At 39.5% G+C, this 18,819-nt stretch overlaps 1 protein-coding gene, 1 long non-coding RNA gene and 1 pseudogene across 2 annotated transcripts in view; 2 read left to right on the top strand and 1 right to left on the bottom strand.

Moving 5' to 3' along the window:
* The first annotated feature begins 1,469 nt into the window (after window positions 1-1,469).
* Window positions 1,470-15,890, top strand: LOC128627582 (uncharacterized). Its single transcript, XR_008391832.1, has 3 exons — window positions 1,470-1,595; window positions 2,325-2,457; window positions 15,298-15,890. It is a non-coding gene; the product is annotated as an uncharacterized LOC128627582 (long non-coding RNA).
* Window positions 15,891-16,551: 661 nt separating this feature from the next.
* LOC119056405 (60S ribosomal protein L27a-like) lies at window positions 16,552-16,986 on the bottom strand (annotated as a pseudogene).
* A 903-nt stretch (window positions 16,987-17,889) lies between these two features.
* Window positions 17,890-18,819, top strand: part of PLAC8 (placenta associated 8) — a 31,701-nt gene continuing 30,771 nt past the window's right edge. The window contains exon 1 of the mRNA XM_037154822.2: window positions 17,890-17,975. The gene's annotated coding sequence lies outside the window, so the exon portion shown is untranslated. The remainder of the gene's footprint in view (window positions 17,976-18,819) is intronic.

The raw sequence follows: 18,819 nt of genomic DNA, 5'->3' as shown, positions 1-18,819 counted from the left end.
TAGAGAGGAATTGGGAGGAGGGGAATAGGGTGAAAAGAAGGGGAAGGTTCTAGGCAAGGAACATGTATGAATGTCCCATGGACATGGACCACAGTGTGGGGAATGACTGGGAGTGGGAAGCGGGCTGGACAGAGGAGGGCAAAGGGAGAGAAATTGGGACAACTAAAAGAATAACAATAAAATATTTAATAAAAATGTGTTTAAAAAAGATTATTTATTTTGAGATAGAGGGGAAAGGAGGAGGAAGAAAAGGAGAGAAACATCAATATGCAAGAAATACATCAATCGGTTGCTTCTTGCACCCCCCCAACTGGAGACCTTGCTTGCAACCCAGATACGTACTCTGACCAAGAATCGAACAAGCAACCTTTCAGTTTGCATGCCAGCACTCAATCTATTGCGCCACATCAGCCAAGACAAATAAAAAAAATATTGATTTCTGTATATTTATTTAGAATCAGTCCACCTTATTGAACTCAAGCAAAGTAGGTTCAGCTGCCTGTGGCAGCAAAAGCCAAAATCATGAAGCAGATGCTGATGCAAAAGGAAAGAGGTTTTTATTCAAGTGCTGGGACCTGTGAGAATGGTGGACTTCAGTCCCAAAGACCATCTTGCCTTCCTACTCAAGCCGTGGTCCTTACAGGAATAAGTAGGGGAGGGCTTTCTTTCTCCACCCAATCATCCTACTAGCTTTTGGTATGCTTGGGCCCTATCCATTTATCTTTCTAGCCTTTGGCATGCTCAATGTAAGAACCTCCCCCTGTACCATCGTGTCCAATAGGGGACACTCCCTGACTATCTACAGTATCAATTCCACCTCCTGCCCTTGTAAATTCTGGACCCTTGTAATCTTACAAGGATAAAAGGATGGAGGACTCATCTTCTGTTCATTCTTCTTGCTGTCAAAGGAAGTAGTCTTACCTATCTATCCCAGGGTCCAGAGATTCCTGCTCTCTATTAAAAGAAGGGGGTCAAGAACAGAGGAAATCCTTTATGCTAGGAAGAAGGATTCTGTCTTTGAAAGACAGAATATATGGTGTCTCAAGTATGGCACTGCTGAACAAGTGAAGCTAGTAGACTCCTTCATGTTTCAACAGATGGTGTTGCAGGTGGACTTCCAAAGTCTTTGGGAGTCCTTTGGGCTCCCTTTGGGAAACTTTTGGGAGGCGTTGTTCCTTTCCGAAAGAAAGGAACAGTTTAAAGACTGACCAATGTGGCCCAGCTGATTGGGCAACATCTCACAAAGTGAAAGTTCACCACTTTGATTCCCAGTCAGGACACATGCCTGGGTGGCAGGTTCCGTCCTCAGTCTGGATGTGTACAAGAAGCAACTGATTTATGTTTCTCTCTCACATTGATGTTACTCTCCTTTTCTTTCTCCCTCCTTTCCTCTCCCTAAAAATAAATAAATTGAATCTTTTTTAAAGGGGAATTTAAATCTCTTTCAGGACTGCAGATGCAGCTTTCCTTTGAAGTATCAACAGCAGCAAGATCTGAGTCTTGCTCAGGTGGTGCTCACTATTCATGTGTGGTGGATCCAAGACTCAATTTCTGTGAGCTTCAGGGAAGAGTGTGCTGTCAGCAGGGCATCATAGGTACCAGTCCATTGTTCGGCTAACTGGTGTTCAGGACCTTGAGTCTTCCAAGTCCTTATTAAGACTGGAATGAGCATCAGGGCTGGAACAGATGGGTAGACAGACCTATAATGATCAAGTTTGTGCAAAGTTGTTAGTGTTTGCCCTAAATGTTGTATGTACTGTTTGATTTTTGATTCGTGTTCTAAGTCTATCTAAAACAGAAACATGGAAGGGTCACCCACAAACTATTTTTTTAATATTAAATTTTATTTAGTTACTTTTCATGTACATTTTTTTTTATCTATTTCTCCCATCCCACCCCACCCCCCTGCCCGGTCTCCCCCCTCCCTCCCATCCCCCCCCCCAGTCCTCATCTCTGCGTCCCTCATACTTGTTCCTCAAAATCCCTCCCCCTTTTTCCCCTTAAGTTCCCTTCCCTCTCCCCTCTGGTCGCTGCCCACTTGTTCTCTATTTCAGTGTCTTTGTTTTTGTTCTGTTTGCTTGTTTGTTTTATTCTTTAGCTTCCACAAACTATTTTAAAAGGGCTTAATGTAAGCCCACTTCAGGGGCGTTACCAGAGCGGAGGAAGAGAGAGTACCTAGTCCTACTTCAAATGTGTTCCCTGGCATATTTTTTGCCAGGGTCCTCTTTATTTTGTGGTTCACTTTCTCAGTCTTCCCCATAGGCTAAGGTCTCCAAGATGCATGTAGTTTCCATTGAATTGGTAGTGCTTGTTCTATATTCTAGGATATTTTGGAAGTGAAATTCTGGCAAGTCCAGGTGGGGAATTAAAGCCCAGAGAAGTGGCAGCCCCCAGGTGGCCCACCCCAACACCTCCTCAAAGTTCAGCCATCGTGGGAACTGCCTCTCCAATATACAGGTAAGCATACCATAGCAATCCAGTTCAGTAGATTTCCTGCACCCAGCAACCCCAAAATTCCCTTTGCATGCTCAACACCCTCACTCCCTAAGTTCAATAGCCCTTCCTCCCTGCCATACTCCATGGGTGTGGACTACTATGAAAGCACACCTGGATTCAGTGTAGATGCCATCACTCTCTCCCTGGGACAATCCTAAGTCTCCAGTGAGGGCCACCAGACCAGGCCCTTGTGCCAAGGATCCTACTGCAAGGGCCAAGGCCTCCATCACCCCATCCATGGTGACTGCTGTGTACACAGCCCTGCACTGACCACCCTCCTTGTAGCTGCCCACATGTGCATACAATTCCAAGCCAGGCTCCACCAAACACTGACCCAACAGATCTGGTCCACTGGAACAAACCCCGTCATTGATTTCCAAGTAAATGTGCCAAAGGTCCAAGCCTCAACCTGAGTCCAGGAGCAGGGTGGCCGGGTTCAAGGCAATGATGGTCTGCAAGGCAACACTTAGGCTATCCCAAAAAAGTGGCCTTACATTTTCCCATGTGCCTTGCCACCAGCCAATACTCTCTTCCCCATTTCAACAGGACCAGGAATGATACAAACACTACAGAATGAACATCTGCACCCCCAGCAAGACGTCCCAGGCAGCTGCCACTGCCCAGAGACGTGAAAGCCATTCTTCTGTCATGCAATCCAGTTTAATTTTTATGGGTTGAATGTCAACCACCCCACCTGGGGTTCTGTCAGCCCAAATGGCCTGATCAACCTGCTAACAGATCTTGGATAGGAAGAGTCTACCCCAGGTCCCTTCAGGCAAGCCAGGAGCAGCTGGAGAGCATGCTCCAGCAGAATCCCCAAACATAATTGGTGCTTCTCAGGTTATCCATACAAAGTAAATTAACAAAGTAAATCTCAGAGCAACAGTGGGGTGATCCCCACTGGGAGAAAAAAAAAACATATGTAAGTCCTTGATCCCTAAACTGGCATTTAAGAGATCTAAGGAAGGCCTGTTCCTTCAACTGTCAGGACACTCCAGTAACTGATGCTGCAGCTTATTCCCTGGTTAGTTATGTATTGCTGCCCAGTTTGGATGGTAAAACATCCCACTTTGGATAGGAATGCTCCCTGGCCAAACTGGGTGTCCTCTGGGGGTCTTTGGTGGGGAATAGCATTCTTTTATCACACAGGAGTGTGACTGTTGCCTTTGTGGGCCTTATTTCAGGGGTATCTAGAAGCAGGGATAGTGGGGGAGGGGGAGTCTTCCTGCTGCTAATCCTGGGATTCCCAGGATTAGAGAGGCAGGAATTAAAGGAATTAGAGTTCAGGGCATTAAAGAGACTCATCTCATTTTCCTTTGCTTCCTGTGTCTATCAGGGAGGGGTTTTAAAGCCAATTCCCTTCTCTGCACCATTAACTTATTCCCTTTCTTTGCCAAATCCTTATTATATAAAGACATAAGTGCCTGGACATAAGGGATTTTGTCCCATATCCCTGACCACTGGCAAAACACTTCCAATGATGGTGCAGTAACATATCGAACCATTTAGGGGTGATGTTCTCCCCATAGTCTGAAGTATATATAGGCCAAACAGTGTCACAATAGAAAAACAATTCCTTTTTAGTCATTGGATTATGGCTGTATATGGACCAATCTGCTAAAATTTGGCCCACTGGGCTCCCTTTAGGAGTCAAAACAGAACAACCCATGATGGCATGAAAGTACAAAATGATAGCCATAGCAAGACCCCAAAGTGGGAACATATAAACAAAACTTGGATCCATAATTTCATTATTTCAAACAAGTGCTCACAAACAAGTCTTAGCATCTTAACTCTTGCCAGCCAATATTGCAAGCAGTCCTGACTAGACCCTGATGGCATGATGGTCAAGTGACACAAAGCCCAAATGTCAGGGAGAGATGGCCAGCTCATCAAGATTTCACCAGCAGCTGTTCATGATCTTTTAGCTGCAGCAATTTTCATTATTTTATTTTATTTTTAATTTAATATTTATTCTATTTTTCAATTATCATTTAGACCCTTTACACCCCCTCCCCAGCAATCACCACACTGTTGTTCATGTCCATGACTCCTTTTGCCTTTTTGCTCAGTCCCTCTACTTGCTAACCTCCCCTCTTAGTTCAGTTTGTTCATTAGATGCCACATATGAGTGAAACCATATGGAATTTGTCTTCCTCTTATTGGCTTATTTCATTACCATAATGTTCTCCAGGTCTATTTATACTGTCACAAGGGGTAAAATTTTCTTCTTTTTTATAGCTGAGTAGTATTCCATGGTGTAAACGTCCCATATTTGTTTGATCCACTCATTCACTGATGAACATTTGGGCTGCAGCAGTTTTCAGAAGTAAGCAGTGTACTTCCTATTAATTTCACATTGCTGGCTAATCAAAGCTTTTCTGGCAGCTTTCAGTGCCAAGAGCCCAAGAAGCAGGGATGGAGAACCCCCAGTCTCCATACTGGTTCAAGTCATCCAGTTTTGGGGTTTATCCATTCCCCAGAAACCTGTTTCCTTTCACCAGCCTACTCCCGGGGGTGGCATCTGGGACATGAGCCCAGGTCCTCCGGGACTTACCAAGGCCCATGCCCTCCAGGCTGGCTGGCCAAAACCTAAATCCAAACAAAGTCAGTTCAGCTGCCTATGGCAGCAAAAGCCAAACTTATGAGACAGATGCTGGTACAAAAGGAAAAAGATTTTTATTCAGGCGTCAGGACCTGGGAGAATGATGGACTCCCATTACAAAGACCACGTTGCCTTCCTGCTTAAGCATTTGGTTCTTATAGAGATAGAGAGGAGTGGGTTTTCATTCTCTATCTGATCATCCTGCTAGCTTTTGGAGCTCTCAGGCCTTATCCATTTCTAACCTTTAGTGTACTCAGTGTATGAATCTCTTCCTGTGCCATCTTGGCCAATGACGGAGACTTCTTGGCCCTCTTTGACTGTTTACAGTATCATTATTACATTCCCTTAAAATTATATTTACTAAGAGCTCAGCAAGATGATAGAGGAGTAAATGGAAGCCACACTAACCTCTTTCCATGACCAATCTGGAATTACAACTAAATTGTGGAGAAGTTACCCAGAAGCAACTACTGAACAATTGTGAGAGAGAAGCCTTATAACATTAAACAGACAGAAGAATTGGCTTCAGCACAATCTGTCTGGTAAGGAGTGCAGTGGAGACTTGAGAATGCTAGCAGGGCATCCACAGGCAGTAGCACCAGAGGGATAATTCAGTGGCTGGTTGGATCACCCTGCATTTAGACCCCAATAGAATGGGGTCTAAACCCTGAACTAGGATCCCCAGCCAAGAGCACCAGAGCCCAAAAAGTACACAGATAACAACCAGCAATGAAAAGCAGCAAGGTTGCAGAGACAGACAGCAGAAGACACAAAGAGCCATTTAAAGGGCCAACACACAAATTTTCATTTGTTGTCACTTACCCAGGGTTCTAGCAAAAGCAGGAGCAGAGTGAGTTAGAAATGCCTGAGGAGAGACTGGGGATGAAAGATTTAGGGAAAGAGCTGAGAGAGTAGCCACTGGGATCACAGTATTGAGTCATCCCCCATACAGCAGCAGCCATCATGCTCAGGCAGACCACTCCCCTTCAAGGGGCAGCAGCCTGAGGGGAAACAACAGCCCCTCCACCAAGAGAGACTCTTCCCTGGCTTTGTGGTGCTTATGCCTGGCTGCTGAGTGCAGAGTGACCAGATTAACAACTGAAGGAAACTACCATAGACAGTAGATCCATGGAAGTCTCAGAGCAGGTTGCCTAAGGTCAGATGGGGTTAATATCTGACGTCACTGGAGGCAGATCCAGAAAGGAAAAATAGTAGTAAATACTAGAGGCTACTGAGATGAAATCCACTGTGGTCTTTCTCCATGATTAACAATATTTTCTTTCTTGTATAGCTTAACATTCATTTCTTATCCATCAAGTTTGTGCATATTAAGTCACTAGAACTTATACTATAGTTTATTTCTTTCCTTTCTTATAATAGTTTTAATCTCTTTACATCCTTATTAATAGTAATTCATTTGCTGTTGATGCTGAGATTGTAGGGCAGGTGGAGATATTTTTGTGAATGTGGGTTTGTTACCTGGGCTTTGTGGTTTTCTTCTGGCAGCACCTGTACAATAGCATACAAGATGTGGTAGATGGAGTGACCCTCAGTCAACCAGCTGGAGGAAAGGACCCACCAAAGAAAGACCCAACAACGATCAAACCCAAAAAACAAACACAGAGCCAACACAAATAGTATCCCAAGAGCAGTAAGTTCAGGAGATCAAGGAGACTGCACCACTGAATTTCACAGGTCTTCTACCATAGAAGTTCATACCATAAATTCAGGGAGTCAGAACAGATCAATTTAAGAAACAGAGACTAACAAGAAGAGTCTTGCAAACAATGTGAAGACAAAGAAACAAATCTCAAACAAAAGGAAAGTGGGAATCCTCAGAAAGAATGCTAAATGAAATAGAGGCAAAGCAACTATCAGATATTGCCTTCAGAACAATAGCTATGAGGAAGCTTAGTGAGCTCACAGAGAATTACCACAAACTACAGGGAATCTATGAGGAACTTGCTGCAAACTACATCAACATGAAAGGAAATAGAAACTATCAACAAGAATCAAGAGGAAATGAAGAATACAATCTTTGAATTAAATAACACAACAGAAGGAATCAAAATCAGGCTCAATGAAGAAGAGAATTGAATCAGTGAGGTGGAGGACAAGGTATACAAAACTCCCAGAAAGAGCAAGAAAAGGAAAAAATACTAAAAAAGAACAAAAAGGGGTTAAGGGAACTGCAGGACAACATGAAATGTAATAATATCCATATAACAGGGATACCAAAAGGAGGAGAGGAATGAGTAGAAAATCTGTTTGAAAAAGTAATGATGGAAAACTTTTCTAATTTGATGAGAGAAAAAGTCACACAAATATAGGAAGCACAGAGGGTCCCAATCAAGAGGAATCCAAAGATGCCCAACCCAAGACACATCATAATTAAAATGGCAAAATTCCAAGACAAAGAGATAATCTTAAAGGTAGCAAGGGAGAAACAGGAAGTAATATACAAGAGAGCCCCAATAAGACTAGCAGCTGACTTCTCAATGGAAATGCTATAAGCCAGAAAGGAATGACAAGGAATATACCAAGTAATGAAAACCAGAGGCCTGCAACCAAGACTACTCCATGCAGCAAGGTTCTCACTTATGAAGGAAGGTGAAATAATGGGTTACCCAGACAAATGATGTCTAAAAGAATACACCTCCACCAAACTAGCACAGCTAAAGGAACTGTCTTAAGAAAAGAAAGAAAAAGAGTGAAAGAGAGAGGAACACAGGTAAGAAGGAAGCAAAATGGCAATCAATAAGTACCTATCAATAATAACCTTAAATGTAAATGGATTAAATGCTCCAATCAAAAGACACAGAATAGCTGCATGGATAAGAAAGCAAGACCCACACATATGCTGCCTACAAGAGACCCACCTGAGAACAAAAGACCTCCACAGACTGAAAGTAAAGGGCTGGAAACAAATATTCCAATCAAATGGATAGGACAGAAGAGCCAGGATAGCAATACTCATATCAGACAAAATAGACTTTCAAAATAAAGGCCATAAAAAGAGACCCAGAAGGTCACTTCACAATACTCAAGGGAACAATCCATCAAGAAGACATAAACATTGTAAATATATATGTGCCCAACATCAAAGCACCCAAATATATAAAGAAAACCTTGGAGAACTTCAAGAAAGATATTGACAACAACAAAATTATAGTAGTGGATTTTAATATTCCACTATCAAAAATAGATAGATCTTCCAAACAAAATATCAACAAGGATATTGTGACATCTTCCAAACAAAATATTAATAAAGATATTGTGGTATTGAACAATGACCTAGATCAAATGGACTTAACTGATATATAGAGAGCCTTTCATTCCAAAGAAGCAAAACATACATTCTTTTCAAATGCACATGGAACATTTTCAAAGATAGACCACATGATAGGACACAAAACAAGCCTCAACAAATTCAAGAAAATTGAGATCATATCAAGAATTTTCTCCTACCACAAGGGCCTGAAACTAGAAACCAATCTCAAGGAAAACGAAAAACAAACACACTCAAATTCATGGAGATTGAATAACATGATATTAAACAATGAATGGGTTAATAATTAGATCAAGGAAGAAATCAAAAAGTTTCTGGAAACAAATTAAAATGAACTCACAACAGTCCAAAACCTATAGGCACAGTAAAAGAAGCAGTTCTGAGAGGAAAATCTTAGTGCTACAGGCCTATCTAAAAAAGATAGAAACATTTCAAATAAACAACCTAACCTTACATCTACAATAACTGGAGGAACAACAACAAGCAAAGCCCAAAGCAAGTACAAGGAAGGAAATAACCAAGATCACAGCAGAATTAAACAACATAGAGACTAAAAGAAGAATTCTGAGGATCAATAAACCCAGGAGCTTGTTCTTTGAAAAGATAAGCAAAATCGGCAAGGCTTTAAGCAGGCTCATCAAGAAAAGAGGAGAGGACCCAGATAAACACAATCAGAAGTGAAAGAAGAGAGATTACAACTGATACCACAAAAATACAAAGCATTGTAAAAAATTACTCATCATAAAAAAATTACTTTGCTCATCATAAAAAATGAGCAAATGACTGGAACAGATATTTCTCCAAAGAAGACATACAGAGGGCCCAGAGATATATGAAAAGATGCTCAACATCACTGGCCATCAGAGAGAGATGCATATTAAAACCACAATGCAAGCCCTGGCTGGTGTAGCTCAGTGGATTAAGCACAGGCCTGCGAACCAGAGTATTGCGGTTGGAGTCCCAGTCAGGGCACATGCCTGGGTTGCAGGCCAGTTCCCAGCAGGGGACACGTGAGAGGCAACCACACATTGATGTTTCTCTCCTACTCTTTCTCCTTCCCTTCCCCTCTCTCGAAAAATAAATAAAGAAAATATTTAAAAAAACACACAATGCAATACTACTTCACACAGGTCAGAATGGCCATCAAGATAAAATCAATGAACAACTGCTGGCGAGCTTGTGAAGAAAAGGGAGTCCTAGTACACTGTTGGTGGGAATGCAGACTGGTACAACCACTGTGGAAAACAGTATGGAATTTCCTCAGAAAACTAAAAATCGACCTGCCTTTTGATCCAGCAATCTCAGTACTGGGATTACACCCTAAGAATCCTAAAACACCAATCCAAAAGAACCTATGCACCCCAATGTTCATAGCAGCATAATTTACAATAGCCAAGAGTTGGAAGCAACCTAAGTGCCCTTCAGTAAATGAGTGGATCAAAAAAATATGTTACATTTACATGATGGAACACTACACAACAAAAAGAAAGAAGGAGTTCCTACCCTTTGTAATAGAATGGATGGAACTGTAGAGCATTATGCTAAGTGAAATAAGTCAGGCAGTGAAAGACAAATACCATATAATTTCACCTATAAGTGGAACCTAATCAACAAAACAAACAAGCAAGCAAAATATAACTGGAGACATTGAAATTAAGAACAATCTGACAGTAACCAAAGGGGAGGTGGGAAAAGATAATAAAGGGAAAAGGGGGAAGGGTTTTTAGAAACAGGTATAAAGGACACATGAACCAAGCCAAAGTAGGGTAAGATCAAAGGTGGGAAATGGGGATGGCTGGAATGGGGTGGCAGGAAATGGAGACAACTGTACTTGAACAACAATAAAAAAATGTGGGAAAAAAGGTTAAATGAAATTTTTGTACTACTTTATATTTTTACTAAAAGTGAATTTTTCTAAAGTAAATAAGCAGAACTAATAACAATATAGCTTTTATGACTCTAATTATTAACATAAATAAAACAGAAAAAATTTAAATAGCTGTGCAAAGAGAATAGATAACCCTCATTATTGAACATTTCATATTGATAGAAAAACCCAAAACCTTAGGTTTGAATTTTGTGTTTTCTATTCAGTGACTTCCAATTTAAGATAATTCCATTGAATATCATGTTTAAATGTGTTGAAATGTAAACGTATTATTTTATTCCATTAGACTAAAGTTCAACATAGTGGAAAAAAGCTTTGAATATGGTATATCTTAATCAATGTCTTATATCACTCACTTATATCACAAACAAACTGCTATGTTTTTTCAATCACCAAGCCATCATTGTAATAGTGTCTACTTTTGGAGGTTTTCTTGAGTATTAATTAAAACACTTTAAATATTTCATTTAGAATGGAAGGACAGATAAAGTGCTTCTCAGATAAGACCAAATTCAAGGAGTTCATCATCACCAAGCCTTTATTATATGAAATGTTAAAGGGACTTACCTAAGAAAAAGAAGATAAAAAAGATGAATAGTGAAAGGACAGCAAACTCACAATTATCAACAACCACACCTAAAACAAAAGCAAACTAAATGGACAGCTAGATCAGGAGTGAACCATAGAAATGAAGATCACATGGAGGGTTAGCAACAGGGGAGCGGGAGGAAGAGAAGGTGGGGAGAAGGTACAGAAAATAAGTAGCATGGATGGTAGGTAGAAAATAGATAGGGGGAGGGTAAGAATAGTAGGGGAAATACAGAATCTAAAGAATTTGAGACACGTGTTCATGAACTAAAGGGGAGGGGATGGTGGGGGAGGGGTGTGCAGGGTGGAGGGGGATAAAGAGGGGGAAATAGAACAAATGTAATGGCATAATCAATAAGAAATAAATAAAATATTTCATGCCAGTCCCTTCTGGCCTGAAATGTTTTTGTTGAGAAATCAAAAAAAACCCCACTTTAAATAGTACCTAATGGCCCTGGCTGGTGTAGCTCAGTGGATTGAACACGGACCTACAAACCAGATGATCGCGGTTCAATTCCCAGTCAGGGCACATGCCTGGGTTGCAGGCCATTCCCAGTGGGGGACACATGAAAGGCAACCATACATTGATTTCTCTCCCTCTCTCCTTCCCATCCCCTCTAAAAATAAATGAATAAAATCTTTAAAAAAAAATAAATAGTACCTAACATATTAGTAGCACTCAGTCTTTGTTCATTGCTATTTTTATTTCATTGTTATTATATAGTATCCAAGTATCAGAGGACAATGTATCATTAAGATATTGTATCATTAATAAATGGATCAAAAAATTGTGGTACATATACACAATGGAATTCTATGCAGCAGAGAGAAAGAAGGAGCTCCTACCCTTTGCAACAACATGGATGGAACTGGAAAGCATTATGCTGAGTGAAATAGGCCAGGCATTGAAGGACAAATACCATATGATCTCACCTTTAACAGGAAGCTAAATAACAAAATAAACAAGCAAATAGAATAAAAACAAAGACACTAAAATAGAGAACAAGTGGGCAGCCACCAGAGAGGAGAGGGAAGGGAATTTAAGGGGAAAATGAGGAGGGATTTTGAAGAACAAGTATGAAAGACACAGGGATGAGGTCTGTGGGGAGGGAGGGGATGGGAGGGAGGTGGGGAGACGGGATGGGGGGGGTTGAGATGGTAGAAATTGACAAAAGAAAACTGTACTTGAAAAATAACTCAATAAATTTAAATAAATAAATAAATAACAATACAAGAATAAAAAAAAGATATTGTATCATTAATAAATTGTTACTATACTGTATCATAAAAAATTATATTTTCTATTGGTTTTTGGTCTTTTAAGTAGTCTTTTGCCATTTAAATAGTTTGCTGTTATATCTATGCTTAGAATTATTTTAGAATAGTAGCTGCTGGATTTTAGTGTTGTTTGAACACCTACTGATATTTTCCTTATTTTATCAATGTAAAGGATTATGTTAATGAATATTGAACCATTCTTACAGTTTTGGAATAAATCTTGCTTATTGTTTTTCATTGTTTTGATAAAATGAAGGTTCTATAAGCTAATATTTTATTTATAATTTTTCTCTCTAAATCAGAAGTGAGGTTAATCTATAATTATAATTGTAATTAAAAATTACAAGTCATCTGAAAATTTTTTCTTAAATTTTTGCATTAAAATTATATTGGCTTGAAAACATAAATTTAGAAGATTTTTCTATGGCTTGAAGTAGCTAAACCTGTGTTTCTAACCAGCTCCCAGGTGAGGCTGATGCTATCAGTCTGTAGACACACTTTAGATAGCAAGGGTTTAAATAACTTAACATTGGAAATATCAGATCTTTAGAGGTAAACTAAAATTCAGCTTCGGGTCATTTGGCTTTAGAGTCTTCTGATTTTTAACATACAATCACCTTATCATTGATCTATTAATATTTTCCCTCTCTTCTTGGGTCTTTTTATTTTTTTAAAAAAGATCTTATTTATTTATTTTTAGTGAGAGGAAGGGAGGAAGAGAGGGAAAGAAACATCAGCGTGTGGTTGCCTCTTGTGTGCCCCAGCCTGAGGACCAGGTCCACAACCCAGGCACATGCCTGGACTGGAAATTGAACCTGTGACCCTTTGGTTTGCAGGGTAGCATTCAATCCACTGAGTCACACTAGTCAGGGCTTCTTGGGTCTTTTTTAATAGTTTGTATTTTGCCAGAAAATATATACATTTCCTGTAGGTTTTCATAGTCATTGCTGTAGAGTTTTTATAGTAAGTCTCATAAAACTTTTCTCACATGCATGAGATTAGGATTCTTTTCTCATTCCTAACCTTTATTTTTTATTTTTTCCCTCTTCAACATTTTAAATCATGTATTTTATATAAATATATATAGTTTATTAGTCTATTCAATAAACTTTTGAAGTTATTTTCACTAGATTTTGACTTATCTTTTTTACTATTTTCTTTTTTTATTATTTTATTGTTGTTCAAGTACAATTGTCTGCATTTACCCCCACCACTCCCCCTGACCCCAGCCAGACCCACCTTCCTCCCTTGCTTCCACCCCCACCTCTTGGTTTTGTCCATGTGTCCTTTATAAATGTTCCTCAAACCCTTCCCCGAATTATTTCCTCCCCCCTCCCCTTTGGGTACTGTCAGATTGTTCTTAATTTCAATGTCTCTGATGATATTTTGCTCGATTTTTCTTTTGTTGATTAGGCTCCACTTATAGGTGAGATCATGTGGTATTTGTCCCTCACCACCTGACTTATTTATTATTTTCATCCTTTCTGTTATTTTTCTATATCATTAGTTTAAACTTTTACCTCTATTGGTTTCAATTTCCTGATTTTTAAAAAATGTTTTAAGATTAATGTTTAGTTTCTTTAATTTTTGGTTTCTCTTAGAGCTCTAAATATTACTTTTAGTTCCACTTTCAGGGGCCTGTCTGTCTCAATAACATGTGGTTTCCTTTTCATTGGTTTCATGAGAACTATGAGTTCCCTTTTATTGCCTCTTTGATCCAAGATTTACATAGGAGTTCATTTCTTAATTTCTAACTATTTATGGGTTTTAGATCACCTTTTATCATGTATTTATAATTTTTCATTTTTATGAAAAAATATTTTCTTTATTTGTGGGTCATACAGGTCCTTATATGTACTGTATAAAGTTATTTCATTATGTTATTCAGTTCAACTGAATAATGTTTTGACTTGTATAACTTTCGTATTATTTTTTGGTCTGCAAGATTTTCCCCCTGGTTTTATTGAGATATAATTGTCCTACAATCAGTGTATCAGTTTAAAGTGCACAGCACAATTAATGGTTTTTGGCTTTTAATTCTGGCTAATTGTGAAGTGGTATTTTGAAATCTTTCATTATAATTGTATATTTATAAATTTTTCCCTGCCTATGTGTATTTGGCTGCTAAAGTAGACATTTTAAAATATATTTTATTTATTTATTTTTAAGCAGAGGGAAAGGAAGGAGAAAGAGAGGGAGAGAAACATCAATGTGTGGTTGCCTCTCACATGCCCCCTACTGAGCACCTGGCCCAAAACCCAGGCATGTGTCCTGATGGGGAATCAAACCAGCATCCCTGTGGTTCTCAGGCCGGCACTCAATCCACTGAGCCACAACAGCTAAAGTAGACATTTTTTGATGTCCACTTTATAACTGTTATGTCTTCTTAATGATTATCTGTGCCTTTTATATAAGGATGTTCCTTAAACTTGAAGTGCCTGCCTTTAGCCCACATTTCCATCTTGTCTGATAGTAATGTTACCACACCTGCTTTCACTTGTTTTTCATTTGCTCGATATTTCTTTACCAATCACTTTATTCTTGCCCTTTGGTTGTCATCTTGTTTTAAGTACTAATCGATATGTCTAATGAGCCACACCTTCACATTAATGTTTTTCTAACATTTTAAACCTTAGCTTTCTAACACTGAGTTTATCATTTTGTCTCTGAAACTTTTTCTTTTATTTTCCATCTTAATTGTGATGGGAAACTTGTTTTGCTATTTGTTCTGAAGAGGGCATCTAGATATACTTCTGCTAGGTCATCCCCTCTTCTCCACCACACCCCCAAGCCCAGCCCAGGAGCTATGGGTGGCATTTTCCCGGGTCTTCTTCAGGTAAACATGGGACTGAAGCCTGGTCAATTAGAAATCACATTCTAGCCTTATGGACTCAAACAGAACAAATACAATGCAACTGGACTCAAAAAGATGGTAGCTCTTTCAGAAGAGGCACATCAGAGCACAGACATGAAACCAGACTGCCTGAGCAAAAATGCTGGCTCTGTCTCTTATTGGTTACTTTGGGCTAGTTACTTAATATGCCTCAGTTTTCCTACCTACCTCATCCTTGTGAGAATTACAAGTGTAAAAATTTAGAGCAGTAGTAAGCAAATATGGGTGTTAATTATTCTTAGTTTTTTCTCTTGCCCCAGAATCGAGGAGGAGAACCTGGGAGCTGTTGGCAACCACTACAGGGCACATGAAGTCAGAAAAGGAACAACTCAGCATGAAGGAGAGTGGAGCCAAGAGAAGGAGAAACCTGGACCCTGATCACTGGGCTGAGTCCTGGAGCAAACTGGTCTTCAAGCTGTTTGTACCCAGGATTTTTTAGACATGAGGCAATAAAACCCATTTTTGCTTAACATTGACTTGAGTCAGAAAGAACTGTAAGTGATATGCAACTGTCAAGCAACGTCCTGGGCTGGAAATCTGGAAAACGTTTCATTCTTTCCTGTCCCTCACTGTCCACATCCTATGTGACAAGCTGCACATTCTACTTCTTCAATTTCTTTCCACTTCCGTAACTCGGGGGACAAAAATGAACATTGACATTTGCTGAGTACTTGTTATATATTTATAGATTGAACTAGGACAGTTCACTTTTCAACCTGGACAACACTCTTATGAAGAACTTGAAACACACAGGTAGCAACTAATTAGTCCGAGGTCACTCACTAATTCCAACTGAAGAGGCCACAACGACACCACTATGCCATACTGTGTTGATAAACATTTGCTTAGTGTGATAACAGAGGGTTACTAGACTCATTGTACTTAGTAAGGTACATAAATGTCTAATAACTGTGTTGTACACAGTTTGAAACTAATGTCATATTGTATGTCAACTGCAATGGAAAAATAAATAAATAAATAAAATATATTTTAAAATGTCTACTTTAGCAGCCAAATACACAAAGGCAGGGAAAAATTTATAAATATACAATTATAATGAAAGATTATAGCTATTTTCTCCCTATACTTGATGAGGGAGAAAAAACAAAAACAAAATTTTTAAAAATCATTTGCCGAATGGGTAACCTCAGGAACAATACTTAACAGAACTTGCTCCAGGAAGTGCTCCACTTGGCACAGGCTGATGGCTCCTTAGTCCTTTTTGAAAAGGGCAATGTGTCTACAGCCATACCACCCTGAAGGTGCCTGATCATGTCTGAAAAGGGCAATGACCCTAAAGTATTCTGGTCAATGTCAGGAGTCACACATACTTGTCCTGACCACTTTTCTCTGGGAATTGGTCCTCAGCCACAATCTCCCACCTTCATAAACAAGTCCTTCTGTACACACGTCTAATCAGGGAGAACATAAAACAGTTTTAGTGATATGAGTCATTCAATTTTTTTTTTTACAAAGCCCTTGGGAGCATTAAATGAACTCCCCTCCATGTGGCTTCAAGCTACCGGAGCACAGGCCCCGCCAACACCCTTCATCTTGTCCTCAGCTCTTCTGCTGAAGAATTGGGCCTACATTAGGACACACTGCTTTGGGAGTTTCCCCTTCCCCAGAACTTTGTAGTAGCCTGATCGCACCACATTAGTGGTAGGAGCAGCTCCAGTCTTGGTTTTGGCAGCATTTACCCATCTGTTCACTGACCAAGGGCCACAGTTGATCAAGGTTGAGAGTAGGGCAGAAGCAGTGGTTCCTCTTTAAGTGGTAATATCTCATACCAACTTTCTCAGAGTAACCTGGATAATATTTGTTGAAGTTGATCCTGCAATGATCCAAGCCACCAGCATTACCTAGGCCTCCCTGTGTTTGCCAATGTGGCTGTGTCCGTGGCTCATGTGGCCCTGAATTTTCCAGATCTTCCTCAGTCTGGATGGCATGTTGGTGGCTGAGATACAAAAGGGCCAGTCATTTAAATTTTGTGTTCCAACACATGAAAGAAAATACAAATTGTTAGAGTCACACTGAGAGAAAGAATGACATTTTAACATTACCTAAACTAACAAAATTTTTTGTCAGCAACCAGAAACAATTAAGGTTGTTATATACACTATCGTGTGTCTGTGTGCCTAATGATTCATTAAGTGATTCATTCCCTCCCTTCCCTCTGCCCAGTTTCTAAGACCTGCCATTTCCTATTATGATTTTCTGTTAAACTCACCCTCTTGCTTTCCACCCCTGCTCAGGCCCTCTCCATCCTTCACTCTCTATGAAATTACTCCTGGAGTGAGCTACTGATTTCAGTCTTGCCTTCTAGAATCCAGGTTCCACACTGGCACCAGGCAGGTGGCTCCAAAATGCCCTTGACCATGTCCCTGCTCTGCCACTAACCTTTCAATATCTTTTCTTGTTCATGCCACACAGCTCTTTTGAACAGAAATCCCAAAAACCTGGCAAGAGGAAGTTTGCATATCTCTGTAGCACTTTTGAGAAATAAGACTAGTTTCTTGGTTCTTACTTTAAACCTGTCTCAAGAATCTTAAATGCCTTAGGAAGTATATGAACTATAGAAGAAATCCTAACTAAATGTACAAGCCTTGAACCTTCATAAAATGTATTGTTTCCCAATCCTAAAGAAATCTTGCTGTCTTTGGGGGCAATATTTATCAGCCAAATGTCACATAAAATAAATGCAATGAGATAAAATGCAGCATCCACATTCTTAAATACAAAAACATTGCCCCCCTAGTCAGAAAAGATAGCTCTGGCAAGATTTCTTTCCTCTGGTCCCACCTCCTAAATTTCCCCACTCCTAACCCCACCCTTGGTGGTTAAAACCCTGGCTGAAGCAACAAAGCAGCTAGTTCAGTGTTCCTGAGCCTTCCAGAGGTTGACCTGGCTATTGCGCTCTGCAGTTAACCTCTGAGTGGTAAGTATTTTTGCAATACAGAATGCCTTTTCCATTTTGCAAATCTTTTGTCTTTCTCTCCTATCCTCTTTCAAAAGAACTTTATTTAAAAAATAATCAATTATAGAGCCAATAAAATTTTACCATGTAACTAACATAAGCCAAGGCAGAATTCAATAGTAGGTGTTGATCTAGGATAATCTTTTAAAAACCCATATGTCTGCAACATGTGATTGTGTTTTAAATTTAATTTGGCAGTAGTGATTATTAAATATGTGAATATCTGACTTTTTCTTTAAAATGCACCACTAGAATATACATTTTTAAGAAGAAAAAATGTTCTTAATCATTAAAGAAGAAATCATTGTGTCAGCATTATGACTGGCATGTTTTAACAAAATATTCTAAAATTTCTTCTAGGAAGTTTCTTATTTTGTAATGAGTTTCAAGATTTGCTGTTGGAATTGGTTTTGCTAGTGGGGAGAAAGCACCATTTCTGTTTCATCACGTTGAGGTTTATTAGTGTTTTATTATCAAAAGTCAATTCTAAATGTCTCAGTTTTTCTATAACAAAAACAATTTATATTCATTATGCCATTACAGTTGTCCTATTTCCCCCCTTCATTCCCCTCCACCCTGCATACCCCCTCCCCCACCATTCCCCCCCCTTTAGTTTATGACCATGTGTCTCAAGTTCTTTAGATTCTATATTTCCCATACTATTCTTGCCCTCCTCCCTATCTATTTTCTACCTACCATCTATGCTACTTATTCTCTGTACCTTCTCCCCCCTTCTCCTCCTCTCACTCCTGTTGCTAACCCTCCATTTCTGTGGTTCAGCTCCTGATCTAGCTGTCCTCTTAGT

The sequence above is a fragment of the Artibeus jamaicensis genome, unplaced genomic scaffold (genome assembly GCF_021234435.1).
Source record: "Artibeus jamaicensis isolate MK-2021 breed Jamaican fruit bat unplaced genomic scaffold, CSHL_Jam_final contig_452, whole genome shotgun sequence".
NCBI classification, from domain to species: domain Eukaryota; kingdom Metazoa; phylum Chordata; class Mammalia; order Chiroptera; family Phyllostomidae; genus Artibeus; species Artibeus jamaicensis.
This window is presented reverse-complemented; position numbering and strand designations above follow the sequence as displayed.